Raw genomic sequence first — 20,780 nt, 5'->3', positions numbered from 1 at the left:
CGGAAGGAGGCGAAAAAAAGAGTGACATCCAAAGCCACCAATCGCCGTTTTCGATTGGCAGCAAATCCCCCAATCAAACTAGACGTTCTCCAGACGGTGACCTGCCGCGGCTCCTCCCTCTTCCGTGATAGGGGTCGTTTTCTCCAGAGATATGTAATTAGTTTGCGATGCTATGTTTCTCCTTGGTTAACAAAAGTCCTTGCTACGAAATTTGTGTCGGTGGAATGCAAACTTTCCGCCTCAAGCAGGATTGTATTACAATTTTTATGAGTCCCAGCCGTAGCAATTATGGGAGTGGAAGTTCATTGCAGCTGTTCGGGGACAGCTATAGAATTAAGTGGCAAGAAAACAGAGAAAGTGTTTTTTAAAAATGGTTAAACTATTCTCTATATTCCCTATATTTGTGCGGTTTTTAAAAACCCTTTCTTTAATATGCAGCTGAGCCACTGCAGGGACAAAAGTGAGTCAAATATTTTTGTATAAACTACATTTTTACATGAAATTATAAAACATTAATGTAACCCATTACATTACCTAAAAGCTCCAAATCAATGTAACAGAAACTGACAGGGAGTAATATGTCTTTTTTTCACAATTTTTCATCCATATATTCATTGTAAAAAGGCAATATCCAGAGCACAGAACAATAAAAAACAATTTAGGTATGAACATAATAGTTCAGAAGGAAAAAGAATGGAAGGTATCTCAGCAATGATTTGCTCAAAATTCCAGGTGAATAGAATGTCTTAAGCAAGTTCCAACCTCCCAAGGATAACACCAACAATAACTGATTAGAGAAGGTACTTCACTCTAATAGCTGCAATCCATTCTTAAGATTGCCAGTAAAGGTTTTTTTGTTTGTTTGCAGCTGTCCTGCCTGCTAAAGCCAGGTTAATGCTATCCAGGAACAAGAGAAAAAGGACATCTTGCTAGATAACTTATGAGTTATAAATAACAATTCATAAGTTATAAATAACAATTCATCATTTTCATGTTGGCTGCCTTGTTTTGCTTTCTTTGAGTCACTAGTCATAAGGTGATCAACTTTTTTACAATGAAAAGGAGGACACAAATAAATTGAAGAAAAAATATTGTAAAAGCTGGCTCGGCCCATGGAAGGTCAACCGCCCGCCGCGCCCCGCCCGCAGCCACCCCGCCAGCACTGCTGCTGTGCCGTGTAAAGCGGGCCCCGCGACTCCCAAAGCACCAGCCATGCCAGCTCTGGCCCTGGGGGGGCAGCCTGCTATCGACACACACCGCTTGCAGCTGCCCTGCCAGCATCACCACCCACCCTGCACAGCCCCATGTAGAAAGGGCCCCACGGCTCCCACAGCACGGGGGGCAGCCGGCCGCTGCCGCCCCTCACACCCCCTCCCGCAGCACCCCAGCCACCCCGCCTCTTGTGCCCGCAACCATTATTGCCCTAGCAGAGCTGAAGATCAAGAGAAACTTACCGCTCCAGTCTCCTCCAGGTATCTTCGGAACTAACTAGGAGATGGTGTACTTGGGTAGCAGGGAGGGGTGCTAAGTTTCTGCCAATTCGCCTTCGCTGCAGACAACTTGCATGTACAAAGTTTGCCGGTGGGTGTTTTGGCGCGCTCAGCAGCAATTCCTATTGGCTTTCGAAAGCCAATAGGGGGATAGCTCAGCTCATGCAAAAGTTGAAAAAAAATCATCAAAAAAAGGTGCCGGAATGCCGTTCTGAGTATTCTATGAGGAAAAAAAAGCCCTGCAGATTAGTCTTCAAATATCAAAAAGGAGGACATGTAGGAGGACATTTTTCGAGGGAGGACAAAACTTACAAAAGGAGGACTGTCCTCCCTAAAGGAGGACGGTTGGTCACCTTACTAGTCAGTGACTCAGAAATGAAGCTTACAGCATAAACTGTCAAATTTTATCATTTTTTTACTTTTTAAATTTCAATTTTGATCTCAGTGAGACTTGTGAATATTGGAACTTGAGTTTCCTAACTTGAAAATTATAGTTTCTGATTGTTGTTATTTCCAGATTACTGATTAAATTTAATTTCATATTTCCATCATGACTATTTTGGCCTCCACGTGTAATAAGATATGTGAGAAATTGGGTCAAAAGTTTTATTATCCTCTGACTTTGTCATTCATGGATGTTTTCCTGGTCTTTTGTTTTTGTTTTAAGAAAACTGTATCTCAGACATGTCAAACACAAGGCCCGGGGGCCGGATGCAGCCCGTGACGTGGTTTCATGTGGCCCACAAAGCCATCCTGGAAACAGTGAGGGAATGGTCCCTGCTGCCTTGGCCCCAGCCCAGGCCGTCCAGGAGCCAATGTACAATTTTGTGATGGCCATCTATGCTGAAACGCATTCAGTCTTAGCTCCACAAGGCTGTCTGGAAACAGCAAGGGACCGGCCTCTGCCATGTTGGCCCCACCTCCTGGGCGCGCGCTGGGGAGGTTTCACCCTTTGTGAGGAATGAAGAAATGCACCATCGCCTGGAAGTGGCCAGGAAATGACTCTCGCCTACTTCACATATCCGGCTTGATGGGCTCCGGGGAAGGGTTTCAGCAGGCAGTGGGGCGCTGTCCTCACAGTGCCAAGAGGTTGAGCCAGGCAGCACGAATCCAAAAAGAAGTGCGCCACCGCTTAGCCCCCAGCCTGCCCGATTTTAGCAGGCAGCAAGGTGCAAAGCTGGCGAGCTTCGCACTGCCCAGCTCAGCCTCTCGGCACTGTGAGGAGAGCACTCTGCTGCCTGCCGAAACCAGGCAGGCTGGGGACTGGACAGCATTGTGCAGGTAATGTTGACTCTTATGTTGCTCATGGCTCCCCCTCCCCCAAAGCCCACCAAGCCAGATATGTGAAGTAGGTGAGGGCCATGTGCTGGTCACTTCCAGGTGATGGTGCATTTCTTCATTCCGCACAAAGGGTGACAGCTGTGTTTTTTGCCTGTTTTTCTCCTTCCCTCATCTCCAATATTTTCCCACCACTCTGTTCTTAGGAAGGAAGGAAGGAAGGAAGGAAGGAAGGAAGGAAGGAAGGAAGGAAGGAAGGAGAGGGAGGGTCTGAGGGAAGTCTTGCCTTAGTCCTGCCCTGCTGCCCTTTCACAATCCCCTTGTCCCCTCCTCCTGGCCTATCCTGGGGGGTCTCCTATCCTATTGCTAAAAAAGCTTTGGATACAAAACCAGGTCTCCTCCCATGGAGAGAGAGTGGGCCTTCCTCTGACTTTGCCCTCATACCCATCATGAGCAACCTGGCTAAGGAAAGCAAGCACAGCAGCAGCAGCCTTGAGGAGGAGGTAAGTGCAGCTGAGCACCCCCTTGGGGTAGTGGAGCTGGGCTTGGTGCAATGGGTGCTTGAGGGCCGGGCTGGGCATTTTTGACTTCTGCTGCCCAGGGCTCCAGGGAGTCCACAGCATCATCCAGCCTCCCCTCATATGGCCTGAGAGGAACAGTGAGGCTCTTCCAGTGGACCATGCCTTGGCGCTTGCCCCGGTCCCACCCTCTTCTGCCAGAGATCCTCAGATCTGTCCCACTCCTGCCCAGGCCCCCACAGGCACCCTTGATGCGAATGATGAAGAACTGGCCATGCCTACCCAGTAGGCCACACCCACTCCAGTCATGCTCATCCAGTAGGCCACGCCCACCCTGGCCAGACCTATCCAGCCTCCCGAGGACAACCGCAATGCTGATGTGGCCCTCAATGAAATTGAGTTTGATACCCCTGCTGTATCTCATGAAAGCTCTGTTTTAAGCTGACATTACAAACAAACAAACAAACAAAAAACGCCAAAAGGTCAAGGGAATCACTATATTGTATTGCTAAGGTTGCACTGATAATACAAATTCCCTAACAAAGTTGTTCACTTCTTTTCCCAGAAATTGTAGGATATTAAAATTAGAACAGAAGGATTGACTGTTAAACTGCACACCTTTTTCCACATTGTAACATTTCTGGGTCCCGTATATTAAATACTTATATATATATAATATTTTTAAATATCTTTCAGTATGAAAGTTTAAAACTATAAAAGGACACTTAAAATAAACTTACAAGCACTACTTAGGCTTTCTAAAATTAATGCTGAAATCATACCACAAAAATGACTGCAGGAATCAGATGGGATTGCTGCTGCTGTACCAAGGCAGTTTCCCTACTCGGGTTCCTAGACCTCACTATGGGCTAGTTCCCCAAGGCTTATAATTCTGGGGAATTTCAATCTGCCAACCCTGAGAGCAGGGTCAGAGGTACCTTGGCATTTCATTGAAACCATGACTTCCATGGGCCTATCCTTCTGGAGCAGCCTTGAGGGTTGGGAAGTGTGTGTGTGTCTGCAGTGTTCTGTTTACTTCCTTCCTCTGTAGCTGCTCTCAGTTGGTGTTGATAAGAAGCAAGAGGTCTAGTCTTATTCCTTTCTTTGTGGGGTCCCACAGGGCTCAATACTCTCCAGTTTTGTTTAACATCTACATGAAGCCGTTGGGTAAGATCATCTGCCATCATGGACAGAGAGATCAGCAATATGTTGATGACACCCAGCTATGTGCCTTGGCCCATGGTGACTTAGGTGATGCTGTGAGTTCCCTTTCACAGGACTTGGAGACTTAATGGGAAGCAATAGGCAGGAACCAAATCCTGGTAAGATCAAATGGCTCTTTGTTTGGAATTCTTTGGTCCATGGAGAATTTCCATCTCTAATCTTGGATGGGTGGCACTGCCCCATATAGCCCCAGTGCGTATTATCTGGGGATTCTCATGGACTCATGGACTCTGGCTCAAGGAGCAGGTGATAATCATGGCCATGAAGACCTTTGTGTACCTGCAAATTGTGCACCAACAATCTCTGCTCATAATCATTTATGCCTAGTCATCTTCTGTCTTGACTATTGCAATGGACTTTGCCTGGGAATGCTTTGAATAGCATCCAGAAGTTCCCATGGGCTCAAACTGCAGCAGCCTGCATGGTTTTGTGCAGACCCACATGTGCAATATATGTCACCTTTCCTGCAGGAGCTGCATAGGCTGTTGATTTGCTTCTGGGTATAATTCAAAGTGCTAGATGTAATTTTTAATGTCCTACATGGCTTGAGACAAGGTTATCTGAAGGACAGTCTCTTCCCAAGTATATCCACCCTACCACCAGTGTGGAGGCAAGGAATATTGCGGATCCCCTCTACCAAGGATGTACATCTGACAAAATCCAGAAAAGGGACCTTCTCCATGGTGGCTCCCTCCTTTTGGAACATCATCCCTATGGAAATTAGACTGGCCTGCACTTTGACATTCTTTCACAAGGCCCTGAAGATCATATTTTGCCAATGGACTTGGGAGTCCAGATGGGGATGGATTCCATTAAGTGGTTTGTTTTACTGCTTCTTGTTGCCAGGGGAATGAGGAGTATTGTTTTTACTCTTTGTTTACTGGGTTTTTATTTTTTGTAAGTTGCTTAGAGTCACTGAATGTGATATGTGGCCATATAAATTGTTTAAATAAATAAGAAATAACAAGCATTACTTTTGCAATAGTGATGATTGCCATTTTTAATTGCCTTTAAAGCTGTTATTCTATAAACAGGGCAATTGTTTTAATAGCAATTGTGCTAGCTTTGTAATTTTGGTCTTTCAATAGTATTAGAGAAGGGGAACCTTGTGTCAAAAAGAAAAGGATCAAAACTTTTCTATCACATTTACCTGATATATTATTTGTGTCATATTCTGGCTGAAAACATCAACCAAATGGGATTTGGTTGTCATGGGGACTCAGGGCCTGCTTCCTCATAACCATCCACTTTGAGGCTTTCTTCCAATAGATTCGGGGGGCCCAGCTAGGCCCAGGATCATGTCCTCTACCATTTTGGGGGCAACCATAAAATGAATAGTTTCTTGGTGGTCTCCCAAATCTAGCGTCCTTGCTTCCTATCAGCATGCCATCAATCTGTTCAAACTTCATAGGTGTCTTGAGTTTCCTCACATGTAGTCCTAGCCTCTGCACTGTGGCTTGACTAATTAGGTAATGGGAACAGTCAAAGTCTATGAGGGCCATAACCATCCCCCTCGCCTCTGAGCAGGATGCCTTGATGTCTGTCCTAACTTCAAGGTAATTGATATGTCCCCTCACCATTTGGTTGTCTTCTCCCTCACTCTCACTGTTGTAAAGGGTCATCAGTGGCTCCTCTTAGGTCAGAGTTCCATCCCCTTCACGCTCTGGAGGGGAGACCTCAACAACCTTGGTTGCTGGTCGTGACTTCTCCTTCCCCTTCTTTGGCAGCTTCTTTGGCTTCGAGGGGGCCAGTGCCGTGGAAGCCATCTAAGGGGTTGGTGCCAGGCACATTGCTGCCTGGTGTACCTCTTGGCCACAGCGAAAGCACATGAGGGGAGCGCAGTCAGACAGCCCTGCAGGAAACAGAAATGGTGCTGCTGGCTTTTTTCTCCCAACACCTCTCCTGGCTCTACTTTGATTGTGGTCTGAAGCTCCCACAGATCTAACTCTACAGTGGTGACTAGCTGGTACCAATCACTAAACTGATTTGGGATCCCTCGGGCTAGTCACATATGAAATAGATCACGGCTCAGCCCCTTTCAGAAGTATTGGGTCAAGAGCTGCTCTGGCCAGTACCTCAGCCTTCCTGCGATCCTCCTGAAGTCTCTAATGTATTGAGTCACAGTTCTACTCTTCTGCTTGATATTCCGAACCTCTACCTCTGCCCGTTGGGGCTGTGCAAGGTCCCTGAATTGGTCTTTGAGGCCACAGAAAAACGTGTCTTGGTCTGCTAGCTCAGGGGTGCCTTCGTCATGGAGAATTGTCACCCACTCCACCACCTCTCCTTCAAGGTTGGCTACTATGACATCCACTCAGACCTTGTCGTCAGAGTAATCTTCTCCATGTCAATTGAGGAGGGACCAGACTTGATTGAGGAAGAATGCCAGCTTCTTGGGGCTTCCATCAAATGTTGCCCTCAGTGGTGGGGGCAAAGGTGGTCTTGGTGCTGGCCCAGGTCCCGGCATCCATGGGCGAACTCCATATCTGGGACCTGGTGGCAGTCACCAATCTGTCCTTCCAGGCTGAGGAGCAGGCATCAATGGTGGACTGCAGGTTCTCTTTCCCAGACTGGGACTGGCCTGGGGAGGTGGCCCTGGCTGTGGGCTAACAGCTTTCCCAGCCACTGTGGCTGCTCCTCCTGCTGAGTGCTGGGGCAAAGGAGCTGCTGCTAATGCCAGGAATGGGGCTGAACCCCTTTGGGGTCTAGGATCCAGCTGTGGGACTGGCTGTCCTCCACAAACCTCTAGGCTGCCAAACATCTGCCTTAGTTACTCCACCGACTGGCTGCTGAACCTTGGCAAGTAGCACTCCTTGGGGGCTGTCCACTACGACGTTCCTCATTCCCACCATTCCAACTCTCTGCCTGAGGGCAATACAGTAAGAATTTGGTTTCTGCGGCCCTCCTTAACTCCTTTTGCCACTTTTCCAACTCAGGCCGGTTGAATGCCACTGCTCTACCTGTCCATTCCAGGGTTGAGGTCAGCTCCTCATGTTCAACTCCCTCCTTAGGACATGTCGAGACCAGTGGGGTTACAAAGCTGCTTTCGACATCAGCCAGAGTCCTGCTGGTTGATCCCGACCTGGCTTCAGCTGGTTTCTCTATTTCAGGCATCTTCTCCTGAGTCTTCACCATCGTCTGGAGGCCTCCAGAATGGCATAGGGCAAGGGTGTCCAACCTGTGGGCCATGGCTCACTGCTGGCCTGTGGCTTGCTGGCTACCAGGCTGCAAAACAAGCTGGCCAGTGTGCACACGTGTGCATGTACTCGCCCCACTCGCACTTGCTGAGTGCTAGCTGCTGCTATGCAAATAGGGCACCGCATGACAAAAATGGGGTGCTGTGTGGCAAAAACAGGGCACCATACAGTGAAAACAGGGTGCCGTGTGGCAAAAACGGGGTGCCATGTGGCAAAAACAGAGCAGTGCTAGTGCCCACGTGACACTTGCTAGTACTGCCATTTTTGCCACGTGGCACCCCATTTTTGCCACATGGCACCCTGTTTTCACTGTACGGTGCCCTGTTTTTTCCACACAGACCCCATTTTTGCCATGCGATGTCCTATTTGCATAGCAGCGGCTAGCACCGCCCTGTTTGTGTCGTGCGTGCTCGCAGTCCTATTTGTGTGCACGCATGCGTGTAAAATGCTTCCCCTTCCCTTTTGCTCTGGTCTGCCAACTGAAAAAAGTTGGAGATCTCTGCCACTGGGGCTCAGGATCCCTCAATTAATTTAGGAAGTTTTGGAGAGTTAGCTTAGTGTCATATTCCGGCTGAAAAGCCCAACCAAGCAAAACACCAGAGACATGATGAACTCCAGTGCTAGCTTTATTAGGCATAATCAATCCGGCAAGATAGAATGAGAGCTAACTCTGAAACTATGGCAGGAAACTGATAATTAAAAGAGTAAAACTTTCCCTCCCCTCTCTGACAATTCAGGTCGCATTGTCCAATAGATCTTCCAGCAATAGCATTTAAAGCTATATCACAAATTTAGATATGAAAAAGAATAACTAACTCATTGTTTCAATAATGATGTTTAATATTCAAACATATTAATTAAAGTGGGAGAGTACATTTATATACATGTGAATCTCAAATGGTCTGGGAGATGTTAAACTCCAAATTATATCGTCTAGTCAGCATGGCCAATGTTGAAAGAAAGTGAATACCATAATCTAATAAGAGTTGGAAAACCTCATATTACTTACTCTCAGCTGAACTGTTTAAGAGGATTGACTAGGACGTAAGCAGTGCACAATACTTGCTTCCAATCCAAATAGTAAACTGTTTTGTAACTGATACTATGAAGTCTTAGATAACTCTTATCTGAGACTATGGTTGATCAGTTTACTATGCTAAGACTCAACAACAAACTATGATTTATTTATACCAATAATTTGGTATGTCCATCCAATATACCTATTATTAGACATGGCTTAGTAGTAGGCCAACCTAGCCAGGAGGATGAAATTGGATCATTAGTTTACTTAATTTAATATTATAAAAGCAACTTTGCAGGATTTCAGGAGTCGTTTTCATTTCTGCAAAGAAGCATGGCAGACTGACTCTGGAATCATCTGCATGAAAAACATATGGAAACATTTTGTTCATGTATTCATAACTGACTGCCCAGAGTCAATTGGACTGAGATGGAAAGCTAGAAAAATGAAATGAAATGAAGTGAAATAAATAAATAACACTAGAAACATAGACATTAAATAATCCTGTAGTGGGATAGCATTTTAAAAAATGTACAGTTAATCTACATAATTTGTTTCCATGGGATGTGCTGATGACTTCCAGTTTAGACTGCTTTAGACAAGGATGACAAGGAAGGGCCAGTCTTGAAGCCTGAACATTGATCATTGTCAATAGTATGGACAGAAGTTTTCAGTCAATGGAGTGGTCTCTATTGGACCACAATTTATAAAACTGCATCTTTGTGGGTAATATATTAGCATGTTACACAAAACAGTGATGTACTTCTAGTGCTACTTTTTCTATGATATATAAATGGCAATATGTTCCTGTTGGTTAATAACATTCGGTCCTAGGGTAGTATGACTTTACATATTTGCTCTAACCATTCACGCTAATCTTGCTTAACAACATTCCTCTGAAAGGAATGAAAGTGTACTAAGAAATGAAAGTATACTAAGCATTGCTTGCATTTTTGCTATTGCAAAATATTATACAAGATACTAGTAGAAAGGTTTTAAAACCGAATTGCTAATGTTATGATTTTTCAGATAATATATATAAATCTTCAGAATTACTTCAATATCAGTATACATAAAATTGCAAGTGCATGTTTGTAAAAATGCATTTGGAAACCATCAAATATACTAAAATCACATTTTTTTCTTGTGTTTCTTTATGAGTGGTTTCGTGCAAATACAGGATTGTTAGAATTTATTACAGAAAATGTATCAACACAGAGCTTAAAATATGAATTCCCAGAAAAATAAAAAGCAATTAAAAATAGTTCATTGTCAGAAAATGTAATTTCTTATGTGCATTGTAGATTGTAAATATTTACTGTCTTTTTCCAAGAGCCAGTTCACAATTCAAATCATTGAATTCGCTCTAGCAGATTGGGCTACAGATCCCATCAGCCAAAGAGTGTCGGCTGGTGGGAATTGGAAGACAGACCTTTTCTAGAGTTGCCGCTGCTCTGTGCAATATCCTCCCCTCCGAGGTAAGAATCGCCCCAGCCCTGGTAGTGTTTCATAAGGCTTTAAAAGCCTGGCTATGTTCCCGAACCTCTGGTGCTGAATGTATCATAGGCCCCATTTCCTGGCTTTATTTTAATTGGCCAATTGTATATTTTTTGGGATTTTTGTTTTTGTTTTAAAATATTTTTATTGTTTTAACTGTAGTAGTTTTTTGAGTTGTAAATTGCCCAGTATCATCGAATGAGATGGGCAATTATGGAAATCGATTACATACATACCTACATACCGGTACATACCTACTTATCATAGTACCAGGCTGTTTTCCTAATTCCTGAATGATAAGCCATTCTTCAGAACAAATAATTCATCACTCTCTCTTGCCAGATATCCCTTGATCAAGACTTTTGATCACTTTCATAATTTCTGAATTCCAACTCGTTGCCTTGATGATGTAATAATAACAGATACTGGTTAAGATCTCAGAACCCTAGATAATCTTTTCTTAATCAGGTGCTCTTCTGGCTTGCAAATAATAATCTCAGGCACTAATTGTTCCAATTGGGAATTCTGCAACTGAAATCTAAAGCAGTATTTCCATTTTGTAGCTGAAATCTAAAGCCGTATTTCCAATAAGGAATTAAAAGAAAAATAAAAGAATTTGAGGCTAAGTATTTCTCTTTTTCAAGATATATCTGGAGGCTCTAATAACCCCTAAAATTTGCCCATATTAAACATGCTTCTAAAAATCTTCAATTGTATTATAAGCCAGCTAATGGACATCCATAGTTTCAACCAACTGTATAATATTTTAATTCAGCAGATGGAGATTTACATTATTAAAATATACATAAAATATTTCAAATATTCACTGGAGACACTGGAGAAAATGCGAGTAAACTATTTTCCCCCTTCAGTTTAATAGTCAATCTTCAATTATTAACAAGGGTATTATGATTTTTAAATGGTGTTTTTAAAGAAAACACTCACAGTTACTTCGTTTCAAAGTACAAGGTCTTTAATTAACCGCCTTCACGGAACTCTGGACTTTCTCGTCTGCAAATAAAAATAATAATCCTGAATAACAATCCAACTTCCTTAATAGTTCGGGTAAGAATGAGCGTTTAAGGAACACTTTTTAAAAAGGGTGTGTCTATTTGGTGTTTTGCTTTATTATTCAAACGGCTATAGTGACTTATCCCAAAGCTTCCTCGGGGCTTCGTGATCTCTGGGTGGGTTCGTCATAACAGGCTACAGATCTTGCCTAAGAGAGCCGATGGCACAATTCCGAGAAATCCGCAACGAACAGATTCTATTTCTATTCAATACATCAGAAACGTTAAAGTCGGAATGCCCAGATAGGCGGAGTCATTGCAGGCCTTTTACGCATATCGAATCTGGCTATGTCACGTGCGGAGAAGAGGCGGGCACTGGAGTGCGGAAGTGACTCGTGTAGGCCTGTCTGTGAGGCGTAATGGCGGCTGTGGGGTGGTGCAGATAAAATCTCCGACGTCTTCCTCGATAGGAGGCCTCTCCGGTGTCTTTCTTACCTGTGTTGATCGGGAGGTAAGTTTTAGAGGCCATGGTGCTATATGGGCTGCATTGATCGCGTGTCGTAATACGGCTAGCGCTCCCATCGCAGTTGAGAGAAGCAGGGTGGGAAGGCGTGAATGTAAATACTCGGCCTGTAGAGGCGAAGCTTATGTATTGAGACGTGAGCATACAGTACGCATGTATGTAGCCTAGAGGAGAGAGGTCGTGAGGATGGAGGAAACCGGATCACAAATTAAATTTGGGGTAAAGGTGCGGGTGATAAAAACAAAACGATTTCAGGTTAATCTGGACTGGTGAGGAGTTATGTAAACTGCGAGGGTTTTTTTTGAAACGGAACGCTGACTTGGAGAGGTTAAACTGGCGAAAGGTCATGTACTGTAGAAAGCAAGGGATTTGCGGATTAATCAACACGAGTTGAGATCGCGTGGAGTGGCAAAAGGACAGTGGGTTTCCCCAGTTGTGCCCTTTGCTTGGCATCACGCAACGCGTTACATTCCGTTCCTGAGAGCTAAGATGGTTTGCATTTCGGCTGCATTGGAGAGAATCTGCTAAATCGGATTACCCAGCCCATCTTGTTTAATCATAGCATGGTTTATTTGTTTCGGCATTGAGTTTACTTGGGAGCAGGAGAAAGGGCAAAGTGCATTCTTCCCATTTGTTTGTAGTAAGCAATAACAAAACTAGTGCAGAGTGATAATATCTTGTCTGAAATTCAGCTTCACCTTTCAAACCTGCTAATTGCATATAATACCTAAAGACATAGGTTTATTCTTCACCTCAGCCTGTTTTGGCAAGCAGCTGGTAGCGAAATCTACAGAAACCTTCAGTTGTAAACAATAGTTAAAAGGTAATAATTGAAAACAAGAATCATGTGATTTGTAAATGTTTCTTGCATGGAAATTATCAATTATTTGTCATTGGAATTAGTTTTATTATACAGTTCTCGCAGTTATTAATAGTAATAAATTAAAAAATATATCAAGTTTGTTAATTTTCAGTGAGATTGGAATTTTTCTCTTCAGTATTGCAGTTTCCAGTGGAAAACAAAAGATGTTATATTAGTATATATATTTCTTCTTCTGTTGTTGTTAAACAACAACAACATATACATTTCATAAATAATTCAAAGTTACTGGAGTGATTGCAATCTATGAGAGACAATTATTTATGGATATACAGTGTATAAAAAGTAATTTGCATTGCTGGTCATGCTGCATTTTTTGAAAACCATGGCTGTAATAAACCATAAATCTTAGTATACAGGTAGAGTTGTAATTTATGTGCAATAGTTATATAGATAAGCACTTGCTAATCACCAAGGCTTGGTAAGTACAGCCTATTAAAGAATACAACCTATTAAGCATATTTACCAAGGAGTATGCTGTTGAATTCATCTTTATTACTCTTCTTGTTATTTTAGTTTATTATTTTTGTTTATTATTTAGTTTTTTCCTTTTTTCCCTGATGGATATAGTTTCCAACAAAATGTTGATTGCAATCCTTTATTATTTTCTAAAATTGCTTTGAGATTTCTGAACACCAAAGGCATTCTTATAAATTAAAATGTTAAAGGCATTTTCTGCTTAATTTTTTATGCATAAAGAATATAATAAAAGTTCCATAAGACAGAGTTTGGTGAATATCAAAGAGTACTCCATAGACGCCTCATTGACTACTTCAGTTATACTGTACATATTGTAATGGATTTTCTGAATATGGATGAATAGTTACAAATTCTGTTGCTGAACAATAGGCCAAAATATATAGTGCTAGAAACTTTTTATCTCCTAATCAAATTGATGATAGTGATTTTAATATGGAAAAAATTGGAAAATCTATAACATAGAAAAAACAGCTGCTTGATTATGGCTTTTATAATGGAAAGTATTGATGAATAATTATTCAGTTATTGTTGAATAAATACAAGACAGCTAGTCATAGAGTTTAGAGAATCTGGATAAAAGAAGTAGTTAGAAATAAATTTTAAACTAACAACACAATAACAACTAACACAATATAGTTTTAGAAATAGCATTTCTCAATATCAAGTGTTGAGATCCTATGAACTCAAGCCATTTATAGTTCATGTTGCAATTCTAACTCTTATCTGGAAATAACCTCTTAATGTACTAATGTATTTCTGAGTAAATTATAAGATTACATTGCTAAATCTCTAAACCAGCATTTCAGATTAGGCCTGGAAAAAGAAACATAGCCCTTATTTGAAGAATATAGTTATTTCAATCCATTACAGTTTCCAATTTAATTTGCAACTTTTGAATGGTTGCCAAAGTCATCTTTAGGCAGAATGCCAACATAACTCTCTAAAGAATACAAATACAGTATGTTTCCTGCTGAAGTCTATTGCTAGCCTCTTGTCTTCAGACTTGTTCCAGTTGAAAGGTAATAGAAGATCTTGCAAAATTAATTACGTTGCAGAATTTCTGTTAGGTGCTTGCATTAGAAAGCTATATGAGGAGAAGAAAGCCGTTGAAGTATATGAGAACATAAAAACAAAAATAGATATTTTTTGTGTTAAATATTTTAAAATGTTATAATGCCAGGGTGGATTTGATTTAAATCATGATTTAAATCACTAGTACAAAGGCTTGATTTAAATCAACTCGATTTCATGCTGAATAAACCAAATTATTAATGTATCTTAAATAGAAAACTATATTTAGATAGATTTTTACTCCAAAAGCACATTATTAAATATAAATTTGATAAAAATAAAAAAAAATCCAATTTAAATTAAAAAAATCCAATTTAAATTAAAAAAAATCTGATTTTTTTATTTTTTTTAAAAAATCATCAGTTATTATCCACCCTGTATAATATAAGCCACTTTATAAGGAAAGAGTCTTTTGATAAAAGAAAAGTAAGAAACCTACCTGGTTTGTTTTTCCTTTCATTAAGCTTTAATGGTATTTTGGAACTCTTTATTAAACAGAATTGGAATATAAGTTTTCATTACAACCTGCTTTTTTAGAATATGTGAATTATTGTTTTCACTTGATATACAATAGAAAATAAAATAATTATAATTAATGGACCAGAATACAAAGTCAATGGCTTAATGCAGAAATATAATCTAAGTAGTCAGTCATAATAGCAATATTCATTAAGAGAACAACATTGGTGAGGTATTTTGATATTTTAACTTTTATATTATGTTCTTAAAATTATTTCTAAGAATACTGCCATGAGTTATTTGCAAAAATAATAAAAGTGAGTAGAAAACAAAGTTAAAAGATTAGCAACAATATATCTTAATTAAATTCAGTATTGTATTTTTATCACATCAATCTTATTGAGACACTGGCTTATTTAACCTGTATAAAAAGTGGAGTGTCATTATAAACAGATAATGCCTTAGTATCACATTGGAAAATATACTGCCAAGCAAGTTCTCAATTTAGCTGATTTTCTTTCAGGAACACTGGCACTTGATGTGCTGCATGGGTCTAATTCTAGGAACTATAATACCAAGAATAAGTAGATTAAGACTAGATTTTGAGTACTTTTCAGTGCAGCAGAAAAGAAACTGTTGCTGCTGGATAAGATTAGAAAGCAAGGCATTTTAGTGTGAAAGACAAAAGAATGATTTACCCAGAAGCTGGATATGTAGAATACAAAGTATGGAGGAAAAACAGCAATGAGGTTTTCTCTTGGAAACATATATTTGAGTGGTTGCATTGGGTATGGATGAATTAGATATGTGGCAATAGAAATGTGCATTCATGCTCATATTATTATAGGGTTTACAGCAATTGCGTGAATTGTGGATATATAAAGATCTGGATTTAATTTGGATTCCTAAATGCTCAGTCCAGGGGAAAACACAGCTTGTTTAAGGAAGAACTGGCATATGCTATGACTGTCCTGCCCATGTGTACCTTGTCTCTTTTGCTGCACAGATCTAAAGTTTAATAGTACTAGTTTATAGTATTTCTTAGATGTAAAGTACTGTTTAATATGGCTATTGCATAGTTGTAGAAAATGGATTTGATTTAGTTCATATGTGGCATATATAAATGAGCCGAGGTGACGCAGCAGTTAGAGTGCAGTACTGCAGGCCACTTTAGCTGACTGTGTTTAGCAGGTCAGCGGTTCAAATTTCACCGGCTCAAGGTTGACTCAGCCTTCCATCCTTCCGGGGTAGGTAAAATGAGGATCCAGATTGTTGGGGGCAATGTAAATACATTGCTTACTGGTGTACACCGCTTAGAGAGTGCTTGCACTTAAAGCGGTATATAAGTCTCATAAACAAACAAACAAACAAACAAACCAAAAGCCTGGTCCTGAGAACAATTACAATATGTTTTATATATATATGTTTCCAGCGAAATTGGTACTGTGCAAAGAAATGTTTAAATTCATCAGATGAATAACAAAGTGTTTAGAAGAAAAATGGCAGCCAACTCCAATCATTTAATGTAAATTTATATAATTGTATATAGAACCTGATTGTTGGTAATTATATATTGGGGGAAAATGTCTTGGGTGCTAGAAGGGACTTAGGCTTGGGAGCTGAAGAAACATTGTAAGTTATGAATAGGTTGATGGATATGTAGATATATGTTTCAGTGCCAACAGTTTAAAAGTACAAACTGGTTGCAGAGCTGAACAATTGCAGATGAGGACAAAGTAGTAAATATTATGCAGTGTGTTAATGTGTTGTTGGTAATGTGAAAAGTTGATCCTGCAATTCTCCTGTGGTTTCTATGATTGCACTGTACCCTAGGATGGTTTGGTATGCTCTGGAGAAAAAAAGAACACTACAGAATTTTCCAAAATGTACTTCTGGAAATAATGCGCAAATAATTTTATTGGAAGTTATTAATGTCTCTTGAATAGCTGAGATACTTGTCTCTTGAATAGCTGAGATACTAGTAACTCCAATGCTTCAGAAATGCAGGCAAGGATATTCTTACCATGAAAGTAATTTTTTTAGAAATAAGGTAGAAGGTTTTCTGACAACATCTTTTATATAGCTCAATCAAGTAAAAGTCTTTAATTCATTAATTGTAACTACTTTAGATGCCATACATGATATGTTCTGCATAACTGAAGTTGTGATAAGTATGTAATGTTCATTATTTATTTCACTCAATTTATGTTCCAGTCAAAAGACTCTGGCAATAATATGTAAAATGTGTATAAAATGAAAAAAATATTAAAACTGTGTCCCAGAAAACTAATTTCATAATAATGTTCTTCCATTGTTGTATCTTTTCCCTACCACTGGTATTCAGTACATGTTGTCTCTGAACACAGTTCTCATAATAACATTCATAACTACTATCTTTTGATAAAGCTAGATTCCATAAATTTTTCATTTCCTCTTAAGTCTATTTAAATTACACAACCACATATTCTGACTTCCAGTTATGTCAATTATTTAATTGGTTCTTTTGAACATTTTACAATTTGAATTTTTATTGTCTTGATTAAAAAGGGACCATTTTATAATCGTAACAAACTCATTGCCAAGTTCAATAACAGCAACTGAGATTCTTGACTTTATTTTACTGTTTACTTCAGATTATTGTTTAACAAATGTCTAGTGATAATATTAAATGTCATATATAACTTGGGTCAGGGATTACATCAAGCTTCATGTGGTATAATGGGCAGAGGTATAATTAATTTTGGGAGGTAAGTTTAGCAATTTTAAGATTCTCCAAGGCTTAAGCCACTCAGTCCCAAATGCAGAATAATGGCTAACATTTTTCATACTGAAACCTGGGGCGGCTAGACTTATTTTTATCAGAAAAATATTGCTCACAAGCCACACATGTAACATCCTACCCTAGATTTAGCAAGTATTTAACAATGAGGGTTACTGACAGGGCAAGCCATTAGAATATAAAATAAGAGCAGCCTCCACTCTCTACTAGCACTGATGATATTACCTAGTTGAAGTATTGAAATGTCTAGCAAGAAAACAACCAAACTCACAAAGTATTAAGGAACCCTTATTTCAATCCTAAACTACAAATATTCTCTCGGTAACAAACATGTTCTTCTTTTTATGAAAAAGATGTAAAAGTAATGGGATTTTACAAAGAACAGACATCACTAGATAAAATACTTTTGAAAACAGATGAAAATCTGATTAAAAAACTTTATGAATTCCTGCTAAATTGGAAGATGGAAGAAGAACACATGAAAGAAACAATGATAGTGTGGGCAAAGAATTTTGGTTATTCTATAGATTTAGAACAGTGGTTCTCAATCTTCCTAATGCTGCGACCCTTTAATACAGTTCCTCATGTTGTGGTGACCCCCAACCCCCCATCCAGCTGGCTGGGGGGGGTATCAAAAACTTGACCAAAAAAAGAGGAAAAAATGAGAAAGTATAGGTAGTCCTCAACTTATAACAATTCGCTTAGTGACTGTTAGAAGTTACAACAGCACTGGAAAAGCGAATTAATGATCATTTTTCACACTTATGATTGTTGCAGCATCCTCAGGGTCACGTGATCAATGGCCAGGGGGCATGGCCAGCGATCACAGGTTGCAGAGTGCCTGTGGGGGGGAATCTGTGGATCTCTGGGATGGATGGAACTGGGGTGGGTGCCTGCCTTCCTTCCCTCCCCTTGTCCCTTCCTTCTTTTCTTCCTTTCCTTCACCTTAGTCTCTTCCTCCTTCCCACCCTCTCCCTTCCTTCCTTCCTTCCTTCCTTCCTTCCTTCCTTCCTTCCTTCCTTCCTTCCTTCCTTCCTTCCTTCCTTCCTTTCCTTCACCTCCTTCTTAGTCTCTTCCTCCTTCCCACCCTCCCCCATTGTCCCTTCCTTCCTTCCTACCTACCTTCCTTCCTTCCTTTCTTCTTTCCTTCCCCTCCCTTAGTCTCTTCCTCCTTCTCTCCCTCTCTCCCATTGTCCCTTCCTTCCTTCCTTTTCTTCACCTCCTTCTTAGTCTCTTCCTCCTTCCCTCCTTCTCTCTCATTGTCCCTTCCTTCCTTTCTTTCCTTCACCTTAGTCTCTTCCTCCTTCCCACCCTCTCCCATTGTCCCTTCCTCCCTCCCTCCCTCCCTCCCTCCCTTCCTTCTTTCCTTCCTTCACCTCCTTAGTCTCTTCCTCCTTCCCACCCTCTCCCATTGTCTCTTCCTTCCTTCTTTCCTTTCCTTCCCCTCCCTTAGTCTCTTCCTCCTTCTCTCCCTCTCCCATTGTCCCTTCCTTCCTTCTTTCCTTTCCTTCCCCTCCCTCTTAGTCTCTTCCTCCTTCCCTCCCTCTCTCCCCTTGTCCCTTCCTCCCTTCCCTCCCTTCCATTGTTCCTTTCTTCTTTCCCTCTCTCATTGTTCCTTACTTCCATCCCTCTTCGTTCCTTCCTTCCTCCCCCCCGTGCCCAGGAAGGGACAAGGGGAGAGGGATAGGCTGCCAGCATGGCTGCGGGCTTTGCTGCCGGCAAACCTGCCTTTGCACAGGCAGAGACAGGAGAGCTCCACCCAGCTCACTTGTTCAGCTTCGCCGAAAGACGTGCTGCTTGCTAAGTTAGCAGAAGCTCCAGGATCAGCACCGGGCTACAGCTGATTTGCGCTTCTGCTAAATTAGCAAGTGGCTTGTTTTCTATCAAAGCTCGAGCAAGTTTGCTGGGCAGGAGCCAAGGAGAGCAGCTACAGCTGCAGAAGCACGGATCAGCTGTAGAGGCTCGCCCCAATCCTGGACAAGAGGGAAGGAAGGAAGGACGGAAGGGACAAGGGGGAGAGGGAGAGAAGGAAGAACAAAGAGGGAGGTGAAGGAAAGGAAGGAAGGAAGGGACAATGGGAGAGGGAGGGAAGGAGGAAGAGACCAAGAGGGAGGGAAGGAAAGGAAGTTCTAGCCAGGAGAGGCTTGCCAGCCCGGCTGCCGAGAAACAGAAGAGTGCAAAACCAAGGAGAAGAAGATGGCAGTTTCCTCCCAAAGGGGGCTCCTTTTCTCCACCCCTTCCCTGGATTTGTGGGGAATTTATCATCACCAACGCTGACAGGTGCTGCTTCGAGCCTGATGCGAGCTTTCTAGCCCCCTTTGCTTCTCCCCCCTTGCTTTCGTGAGGATTGTGGCACCCTTGGGAAGCCGATCAAGCTTAGGAGAGGAGGAGGAGTCCCTTCCTCCTTCCCTACCTCTCTCCCTGTCAAGTCCTTGCGGGCTCAACATGAACGGGCAGAGGAGGAGATGAGGATGGGCGGGGTGGCAAAGGAGACCTGCAGCCGTCGCCAGACCTCCCGGCTGACAAGCGCAAGTTTGGGGGTCGCCAGCTGACGGGCGGAAGAGTTGGGTGCTGCGTGGCCTTCCCTTGGCTGACCTGCATGCACGAGAAGAAATCAATCTGGTTGCTGCACAATGAGTCTCTGGGGAGGGCGGGGCCTTGCTCTGCGCCTGCGCTCTTCATGCGCCCCCTGCAGGGCACATTTGGTAGCGCTCGTGCAGACTGCCGCCAAGCAGCATATTTTCCAGAAACAAGTGAGGTGGAGCAGACCATCGGAAATATGTGTTTTCCAATGGTCTTAGGCGACCCCTTTGAAAGGCTCGTGCGACCCCCAAAAGAGTCGTGACCCACAGGTTGAGAACCGCTGATTTAGAAGATTGGCAAAAACTATGGGACCGAAATATTAAATTTACTAAAGCAGCCGCATATAAGGAAAACTTACATAAAATGTTTTAGAGATGGCACATGACACCAATCAGATTAGAGAAAATGTTTAAAAATGTATCAAATATGTGTTGGAAATGTAAATAACAACCAGGCACTTATTACCATCTCTGGTGGATATGTCCTAATGTCGAAAAATTTTGGTTTAAGATCCATATGTGGCTAGAAGAGATGATTAAAATACAGATAGAATTTAAACCAGAACTCTGTTTGTTAGGAATATTAGGTTTGAATTATGGAAAAGAGAATGAGTATTTAATATTGCATGTGCTGACAGCCGCAAGAATAATATTTGCCCAATTTTGGAAGAATGAAAATTTACTATCTGACCAGGCTATAATAACAAAAATATTCAAATGTGCAGAAATGGATAGACTGACTTTAGAAATGAAAGAGAAAGAAGACACAATTTA

The 20,780-nt window shown here is 41.5% G+C and overlaps 1 protein-coding gene across 2 annotated transcripts in view; it reads left to right on the top strand.

The window, feature by feature from the left end:
- Positions 1 to 11,587: 11,587 nt before the first annotated feature.
- Positions 11,588 to 20,780, top strand: part of TAX1BP1 (Tax1 binding protein 1) — a 53,168-nt gene continuing 43,975 nt past the window's right edge. For both annotated transcript variants that reach the window (XM_039342001.1, XM_039342000.1), the window contains exon 1: positions 11,588 to 11,743. The gene's annotated coding sequence lies outside the window, so the exon portion shown is untranslated. The remainder of the gene's footprint in view (positions 11,744 to 20,780) is intronic.

This window comes from Crotalus tigris, unplaced genomic scaffold (assembly GCF_016545835.1).
Source record: "Crotalus tigris isolate CLP2741 ecotype Arizona unplaced genomic scaffold, ASM1654583v1 scf7180000017774.6281472, whole genome shotgun sequence".
NCBI classification, from domain to species: domain Eukaryota; kingdom Metazoa; phylum Chordata; class Lepidosauria; order Squamata; family Viperidae; genus Crotalus; species Crotalus tigris.
Note: the sequence above shows the minus strand (reverse complement) of the source record. Positions and strands in the feature narration are given on the sequence as shown.